The sequence below is a fragment of the Nicotiana sylvestris genome, chromosome 11 (assembly GCF_000393655.2).
Source record: "Nicotiana sylvestris chromosome 11, ASM39365v2, whole genome shotgun sequence".
NCBI lineage: Eukaryota > Viridiplantae > Streptophyta > Magnoliopsida > Solanales > Solanaceae > Nicotiana > Nicotiana sylvestris.
This window is the reverse complement of record NC_091067.1, coordinates 147,212,807-147,222,343: the sequence shown is the minus strand read 5'-3', so window position 1 is coordinate 147,222,343 and position 9,537 is coordinate 147,212,807.

The window sequence follows — 9,537 nt, the reverse complement described above, 5'->3', positions numbered from 1 at the left end:
CAATCATGTGAGTTTCGTGGTGCGCTGGCAGTGGGTTTTGGTTGATGTTAGGAGCTTCTGGTGTCTGGACCTCGATCTTATTGGTGTCGATAAGATCCTGTATGGCATGCCTTAACTTCCAACACTTCTCGGTGTCATGCCCGAGCATCCCTGAGCAGTATTCACAACTTATTGATCGATCCAAATTCTGAGGTGGGGGATTTGGTTCTCGAGTCTGGACAGGACTAACCAAACCCAATTGCCTCAGCTTGTGGAACAAAGCGGTGTAGGTTTCTCCCAACTCCGTGAAAGTTCTCTGTTTCCGCAACCTGTCATTCCTAGCATCTGGATTTCCCCGAAAGCCTGCCCCTGAAGGGTTTCTATACGCCCTCGGTGGAGGATAGGTGTTTTGTGGTGGTGCATGTATGTTCTGGGGAGCCGGCGCGCGCCATTGCGGGCGAACCGGAAGCGGAGTGTATGCCTGGGCCTGGTGTACGGAACAATATGGTTCTCGAGGTGGATAGAAATTTTGTGGTAGGTTGTATGGGTAGTTTGACCTGTGAGGTCTGGGTTGGTTGTAGTGCGGCCTGCCAGCCCTGGACCAACTGCCTGCCTCGATCGTGGCAACCTCTTCTTTCTTTCTTCTCAGCGCACCTCCCGTGCCGCTTTGAATAGCCTGGGTTGTGGCTTTGAGTGCCGAATAGTTCAAGATTTTGTCAGACCTCAGACCCTCTTCTATCATGACCCCTATCTTGACCACCTCGTTGAAAGATTTTCCAACTGTTGTCACCAAGTGACCAAAGTAGGTTGGATCCAATGTTTGCAAGAAATAGTCCACCATCTCTCCCTCTCTCATGGGAGGATCGACTCTAGCTGCTTGTTCTCTCCAGCGGAACCCGAACTCGCGAAAACTTTCCCCGGGTTTCTTCCCAGTTCTTAATAATGTGAGACGGTCAGGGACTATCTCGAGATTGTACTGGAAATAACCTGCGAAAGCTTGCGCCAGATCGTCCCAAGTATACCACCTACTGGAATCCTGCCTGGTATACCATTCTAGCGCAGATCCGCTCAGACTTTGGCCGAAATAAGCTATTAGCAGCTCATCCTTGCCGCCTGCCCCTCTCATTTTGCTACAGAATCCCCGCAAATGTGCCATGGGATCACCGTGCCCTTCATATAGATCAAACTTAGGCATCTTGAATCCAGCCGGGAGTTGGACGTCCGGGAAAGGGCATAGATCTTTATAAGCTACGCTGACTTGGTTGCCCAGTCCGTGCAGGTTCTTGAAGGACTGCTCCAGGCTTTTGAACTTTCTCAATACCTCATCCTGTTCAGGGGCCTTGACCGGCTTTTCAGTCTCTGCCGGTACTTCCAAGTGCGGATTGTAGGTATGTGGCTCGGGAGCATGAAACGTAGGCTCGGGGGATAGTATTGTGTATCGTGAGCCTGAAACAATGGCTCACTGGTCGTTCTTTGTAAGGGGGCTGATGTGGGTCCCACAAAAGTGGGAATACTGGGTGTTGGGAGAGGTTGATGGGGTGGTGGAGCTTGGGAATCATGAGGGCTTCTTTCTTGATGATAACGGGGATTTGGGAGGCTTGTGGAAGGGCCGGAGTGAGGGTATTCCGGCGTGTGTCCCAGTGTTTCAGGGCTCTTTTGTGTTTTGGCTATGGCTAGCTGCATTGCGTTCATCTCTAGTCCCATCATTTCAATCTTTTCCATCGCTTCTTTTAACAACTGGTTCATCGACCTTTCTTCCTCATTACTATTCTCTGAAGTAGTCATGATTGTTGCTACCGGTCCTTTGGATCTGGTCTGATAGGAGTGTGTTGCCAGAGTTCTTTAACAACTAACTTGTCTGAATCAGACAACAACAAACTTTGTTAGCGTTAGAGTTTAACAGATTTGATCATAACACATAGAGGATGCAATGCTCCTAGGCAGTTAACCGTTTCTACATGCTTTGCTTCGAACAATTAGCGTCATCCCGGTTTGCTCATTTGTCCTTTTTATTGTTATTTTTGTGTTTTCTTTTCTTTCTTTATTAAAGCGGTCGAATCTTATGGGGATTGCCTACGTATCACGTCCCCGCGCGAATCAGAACAGGCGTAGTTCTGCCATAAAGTAAGACACATAGAAATTCTTTTGGAGTCACTTAATTTCATTGTCAAAATTTGCTATTACACATTACTTCAAACAATAATAGCAACAGTACAGACTCCACAATTTTTAACTTGGTTTGACTAATCGAAATGAAAACAACATATGGGAAAGCAACAACGCCAAATAAACAGGACTCGATCAAAGACTAATTTTCCAACTTAGGGGCCCACGAGGCATCTTTCGGCCCTTTCGCGGCCCTAGGTGTAAGGTCTCTTTGCAAGCTCTTCAACTCGTTCATAATCCGGTGGACGCAGCCCATGATGGAAACAAGGAGGGTCTTCCGAGGTGTTTGTTCACATGCCAGGCATTTCATGTAGATGTAATGCCCGATTTCGTCAATCCTTGCTCGAATGCTATCCCTTTCAATGAACAACTGCCTGATTTGTCGGTTCTTCAATCCCAGTGCCTGAGCATTGTCGGCAAGTCGATTCTGGAACAACTCCATTTGTCTTTCCTTGCAGGCCATTGCATCGTAACACTGTCTTCTGTCGGCCTGGGCATCTCGTGCTTGTTTGATGATCCGCTCATGCAGAGTGGAGTTCGTCTCTCTTGATATCCCGATGCTCATTTCATAATCCCTTATGACCTGTTGCAGACGCTGCCTTCGGGCTATTGTACCTTTTGCCCATTTGACCCTCATCCTTGCGATGCAAGTTTCCGATTGTTCTAATTTTTCTTGGCTCTGGATGACCTGATTTCTCAAACTTGCTATCAATCTTTCATCGGAGCGACGCCTCTGTCGGTCAATGTTATTCTTACTGGCTTGGCGAAGGCGGGCCTTCAAGGTTTGGTTCTCCTGGGCTAGCTTGTTTCTTTCCGCCTGTTCCGAGGCGACTTGCACATTATTTTCAAATACAAGTCTTTCAACTTGACGCTTTAGCTTCCCGATTTCAGCTCGGTAACCTTCCTCTTTTGCGAGCCAGCCCCATTGTTCTTGTGATGACTCAACAAAATCTTGGAGGTGAGGCCGTTTGGTGGGCCGCTCCGCAATGTTCTTCTTATTATGCCAAGCAAGATAAGCTGGTGAGACTTCACCTCTGGATACATCACCTACCCGAGTATTTACCGTCAGGTACTGGCATTCTCCCCATATGCAACGAACTGTCTTTTCAGGAAATTGGCCGTCACTGCTGACCTCGACTGCATAAGTGCTGAGATCTTCGTCCGGGTGTACTACTTGACACCTTCCTAACTGCCTCATCACCCTGTAAGGGGCATAAGGTTGAATACCTCTGAGTCCCATCAAGAGGAAGTGAGGACCAGTGGCGGGCATGTATACGATTTCTTCCACAGAAAGCCAACCCAAAGTCCAGTTTATTTGATCTGCAGTTATGGCCCGGAGATAGGATATCCATTCTTCAAACCCTCCTGGTGATCGGAAACCTGAAACCCTCAGGTTATAACCCTCGATACAGCCCCCATTTGTAGACATGTAGCGCATATACTGAGAATGGTGACACAGGTGTTCGATCATCCACATCTGTAATAACAAGTTGCACCCCTCGAAGAAGTCTGTCCCGACCTTACAAGCCGTGAGGGCTCGGTATATTTCTGACACTACCATAGGAGCAAGGATGCTTTTATCATTGGTAATCAGGACCTTAACGATTCCAGCCACCTTCAGATCGATATTTCTATCTTTTCGGGGAAACACCACAAGGCCCAAAAATGCCACCATAAAAGCGAACTGCCTATGCTCATTCCACTTTACCAGATTTCCCCTACTGCAAACACCATTTTTTGGATCATTGAATCCTCCTATGTTCCCGTACCTCTGGTATATGAATTGTAGGGTAGAAAAACCTCTGTCCAGTTCAGCGTATGGGACTCCCTTGCTTATCTTCAACAGATCCATGAATTTGTGTGAATTCATAGCTCTTGGAGCGATCAGGTATTTGTGTCTCAAACTTTCAGTGACGTCCATGTAACCCGCCATTTCTTCTAAGGTTGGGGTGAGTTCAAAATCCGAGAAACGGAATACGTTGTGGGCCGGGTCCCAAAATGTAACCAAAGCCTTTATGATGTCGCATCGGGGCCGGACATTCAACAAACTAACCAGACCTCCCAGGTGCAGTTTGATCTTGTCTTGCTCTGACTTTTCCAGATCCTCCCACCATAATCGCACCTCCAGAGGGATCTTGCTCCTAACCGTTACTGGCAAACTTGGACTTATGCTCATTCTGCATGTTTATTGGGGTGATTAAGCAAAGATCCAGACTCATTGGACTCAAATACCAAATTGACACACCCTTCTTCCTAAAAAAACGAAATTTGTTTGTTTCTGAAAAGCGTGATGTCACCTTGACTATTTAAAACTTTTGTTCCTTTGGATTGTACCTATATTTTGATAAATAAGTTGAGCCCGATGGGGGTTGCCTACGTATCTCGCACCCCGCGAGAATCAAATTGACGTAGTTCGGGCATAATCCGAATTTTGGAGACACACTATTTTTCCTCTTCTATTTGAAAATAAAACAAAGACTCTTATTCTTCTCTTACTTTCTAAAACAGATTAATAAGACACACATTTTCTCTTTTTCTATTTTTTTTTTCAAAATTCTGGCAGAGTTTTAACTGTTTTCTGGGTATTGGTTTTTTCAAAAATGAATAATTAACTCCCTAACCGTTATTCTTATTTTTCACAACATTCCCACTATTCAGAAGCCGGTCAGCATGCAAGCTTTGAAACAAGTAAATGCATAAAGCAAACAAGATGTAGCAGGATGGTCTTTATTCTCAGGTTGCTTGTCCTAGACGGACCCAACCCCTGTATTGAGTCCCCTAAGTCAAATGCACATGATGCAAATAAGCGTTCCTACTAGGGATCCGGCATGAAGTCATGTTATACTAAGCTGTAAAACCTTAGGTGTTTGTTCTAGACCTGGCTTACCCGAGCGGACAACTCGAGCCGAGGATGGGAGCTGTGTACCGGTAACCAAAAGGCCATCCGATTTTGCAACTCCTCCGAATCCTCGTTCTATTTTGGTATATGACACTAACAGAAAGAAGCCACGACCAGCGTGCACTCCTCAAGAGAGAGAAGAGAGGGGTTTCGGCACAGTTTATATGTACAGTTCAAATAATATCAAAGCAGTAAAAGCAGCATTTAGCACATTAGGCTCAAACACGTAAAAATCAGATAATAAATAAAGCCAAATAATAACAATTATTTCAAGCTCGAATTCTTAACCCTGAACCAGTGGTTCTGGGCTAAAGAATCCCCAGCAGAGTCGCCAGAGCTGTCACACCTCCTTTTTACGCACCCGCGAGGGCGCAAGGGAGTTTTTCCAATTAAAGGACAATCGAAACGGGATGGGTTTATTTATTTCAGAGTCGCCACTTGGGAGATTTAGGGTGTCCCAAGTCACCAATTTTAATCCCGAATCGAGGAAAAGAATGACTCTATTACAGTCTGCGTACCAGAAATCCGGATAAGGAATTCTGTTAACCCGGGAGAAGGTGTTAGGCATTCCCGAGTTCCGTGGTTCTAGCACGGTCGCTCAACTGTTATATTCGGCTTGATTATCTGATTTAATACATGTTGAACCTATGTGCAAAATTTAACTTAACCGCTTTTGTCATTATTATTATTTTACGAGAATTGCAACGTCATGAAAACATATCTCGAACCACGTTACATCAGTGCACCCGTAGTTATCGATATATCTCGACTCGGTTGAGATTTGGATTTGGGTCACATAAATGTGCGCCCGAATTAAGGAAAATAAATTGTTAAAGGCGCGCCTAAAGCAACTAGCGTCTTGTTATTTTGGGGAAGGTCGTAAAGATCCGTTAAACGGCACATCCCGAATTCTAAACACTTTAATATATACATACATTTAGAGGGCCCACAGCTTTGTACATTTTTTGTTTGTCGAGGCTCGTCTCATTCTTACTCTTAAAAAGGAATTTGCGACGTCATGGACATGCATCTCGAACCACGTCACAATCGATGTACCCGTGATTAGAAACACATCTCGAATCCGTCGAGATTTGGATTTGGGTCACATAAATGCGCACCCGAATTTAAGAAGGTAAAATTATTAAATACGCGCTTAAAGAGGCTATCGCGTTATTATTCCGGGAGGGTCGTGAGATTTGCTAAACGACCCGCCTTGGAAACTGAATGCTTCGATATATACATTTAACGAGGGCCCCGCAGCTTGTGCGTTTTTATTTGTCGAGGCTCATCTCGTCCTTATTTTAAAAGGATTTCCTATAGCAACTACGTTTCTTGTCGCGTTTGTCTCTACTAATTGAAAACAGAGATAGTCCTAGTTGATTACATGCTTGTAGGCTTATTTATAGCAGGATTCAAAATGCCTTTACAGAATAAGTAAACGTGATTACGCACACGGACAGCCGATTGAACGTTACGGCCCAAATCCAGCTCATGCGGGATGGGCCAGACCTGGGCCACTATTTGTTCGACGCGGGCCTGCTTGGTCTGTTTTGACCTGGGCTCGACCTTCATGAGGTTGAGATTGCAAGCTTTGTGTTCTTTGTTCTAAAGCATAGTTTACCAGTTAGATGAGGCAATTTATCGGAAGAGAAAGAACTTAACTAGTAGTGTACAGTTTTCATGCTTGGCATACATTAAAGAATTATACTACACAATTAAACTAAATCCAAGATACAACCTACTGCATTGGGAATACCTTTATCTAACAGCATACATGTACAACTATCATTCAATCCCCTACATTGACATCAACTAGGCTTGTAAGCTACCTTCAGTATCCCAAACAAAAATGTGAGCTATTAGACACTACATGACATTTAACACAACAGTCCATGTACATAAAAAACATCTGCAGATCTTCTCGTTTACACTCATTGCTCAAACTTTCGAGTTACATTGGTAGTGTAATTGTGTACCTGGTAAGGAAACCAAAGGAAGAAAGGAATGATCAGTTGAGTGGTATGCAACAAACACAGCAACAACAGATACACAGCAACAACAACCAGCCAACAATGATGAAGCTCACGAGCAGTCGAGCAACAAACAAACAATCCCAGAACCAGAGTAATGAACCAACAAAAATAACAGAGTATTCAATGCAGCAACACCAGCAGTTCAACAATCACAAGCAACTCAATCAGGGCAAACAACAGAACTTGGCCAAGACAACTTGACCAATGTGAATTCTTCTGTAGTTTTCAGACAGCGTTTGGTTACAATATTCTCAGAATTTATGTTTCTTTCTTTCAGTTTTTTTTAAGAAAACCTTCTCTTTTAGGCTCCAAAAAAGAATCCTCTTTTAGGCTCCAAAAAAAAGAATCCCTTTTTCTCAATGGAAGGTCCCCCTTCTTATAGCCTAATCCCAGCACTTTACAGCCTGCTGGACAACTCAAAATTCCCCCTCCCTGTTGTTTTTCCACTCAGTTATTTTAAATAACAAAACTCCCATGAGATCCCTGACAGCCCCCTTTTAACATTTATTAAACTAAAACAGGCCATGGGCAACAAGAATATAATCTGACAGCACAATCCAAAAGGGCTTTATGCACATGTTGTGCACAAGTGCACATGCCCTCCAATTCTAACTACAACTAAACAAAATCAATCCCTTTGTATTTCTGATTCAAATACATCAATTGTAAATAGCTATAGTCGATCTTCAATTTTGATTCAAGCAATGTTCAACGAGACAAATCAAGCTGTTACCATTCAAACAGCTAAAACTATTTAACGACATGTATCGAATCGACTATACTAATTACAACATACACAATCAAAGCCAAGGATTAGAATCAAACAGTATCAGCAAGGGGTCAGATTGCACATGTCAATACAGAGGTTAACTTGGGGATTGATTACTCAAACAGTTTCAATTCAGTAAGTTATGCAGTTCACATACACACGCATTATCAGTGAATGAGGAAACATTTGATCAAATAACAGAGGTCCAGGCAAGGTGTGAGAAAACAGTTGGTAAAATTCAAAACACAATTTGAACAAGATGTTTGGCCATACGAATAGACCTTTAACACACACACGAACTGGAATGAAGAAGAGAAGACAAACTTACCTTAAAATCTTTGAAAGAAAAGATCAGGAAAATCAACTTGTGTTTGAACAGACCCTTCTCAAAGTTTAACGGACTTTAATCGAAGTGTTTCTCAAATGAGAAACCCTTCGATTAAGGTTCATTAGACCATAAACTCTTGGTTTAAACAGGCACAGAACAGGCACGGAACATGCACGGAACAGGCACGTGGAACCCTTAATCGAAGTGTTTTGAGAAACACTTCGATTAAGGTCCATTAGACCATAAACTCTTGGTTTAAACAGGCACGGAACAGACACGGAACAGGCACGGAACAGGCACGAAGAACCCTAGGGTTCGAAACAGCAGATCTGGGATTCGTGTTTCCCTGGTCAGATTCGGACCAAACCAAACATGGTTTGGTCACGAGGGAGGTTCGGGGACTGTCTAGTGTGAAGATGGTGAGGTTTGGTGTAGGTCAGAGTTCGACTCGAATCTTCAAATGAAGATTCGAGACGAAGGAAGGTGATTCGAGGCTAGGGGGTAACGGATCCATGTTTAGGACAGTGAGGTGGTCCTAGGGTGTTCAGAAGGTGGTCATCGGCGTTCATGCCGCCGGGTTCTGGTGAAAGGGAAATCAGGGCGGCTGCTAGGGTTTGGGGGGTTTCAGTGTTTGGTGAAGACGATGAGTGGATGGGGGGGTTCGGATATGGGGCGTGGGGTACGATAGAAAGCTTATATACGATCTAAGGGTTTAGATCCTGGCCGTTGGATCAGATGAGATCTATGGCCAGGATCTATTCACTTAGGGAAGACGGTGTCGTTTTGGGTTTGATAGTGGGTGAGACCGGGTAAGGCTGGATCGGGTCAAGATTGGACGGGTTTAGGGGGGAAGGCCTGGGTCCGTTGGATCTAAGGGTTGGACGGTTCAGATTAATTTGACTGAAACGACGTCGTTGAGGTGGAGTGATCAACCTGATCAGGACCGTTTGTTTGAGTCAGATCAACGGTTCTGATAAGGACGCTGATACGGCGTCGTTTGAATCAGTGTTTGGGCAGGCCTGACTTGGACTGGGTGCTTGTGTACCGGTTTTGGGCCTATTTTTTGTTTCATTTCTTGGGCCCAAATCACTATTTTCTTTGTTCTCTTATTTTAAAACAAAAAATGAAATAACAAAATAAATAATAAAACAAATAAAATTAAAACAAACAACAATGTAACACTTCAACACAATTATCACACCAAATTAAAATGTTTAAGTAAGTTAAATCACAACCTAGAACGAACGATGCATATATATATTTTTTGAATTTTCTTTCAATGACCGAATTATGGTTTGATTATCATGACAGACATACTTTGTATTTTGATTGATAAGATCAAATGCAACTTGGGACGAACCAT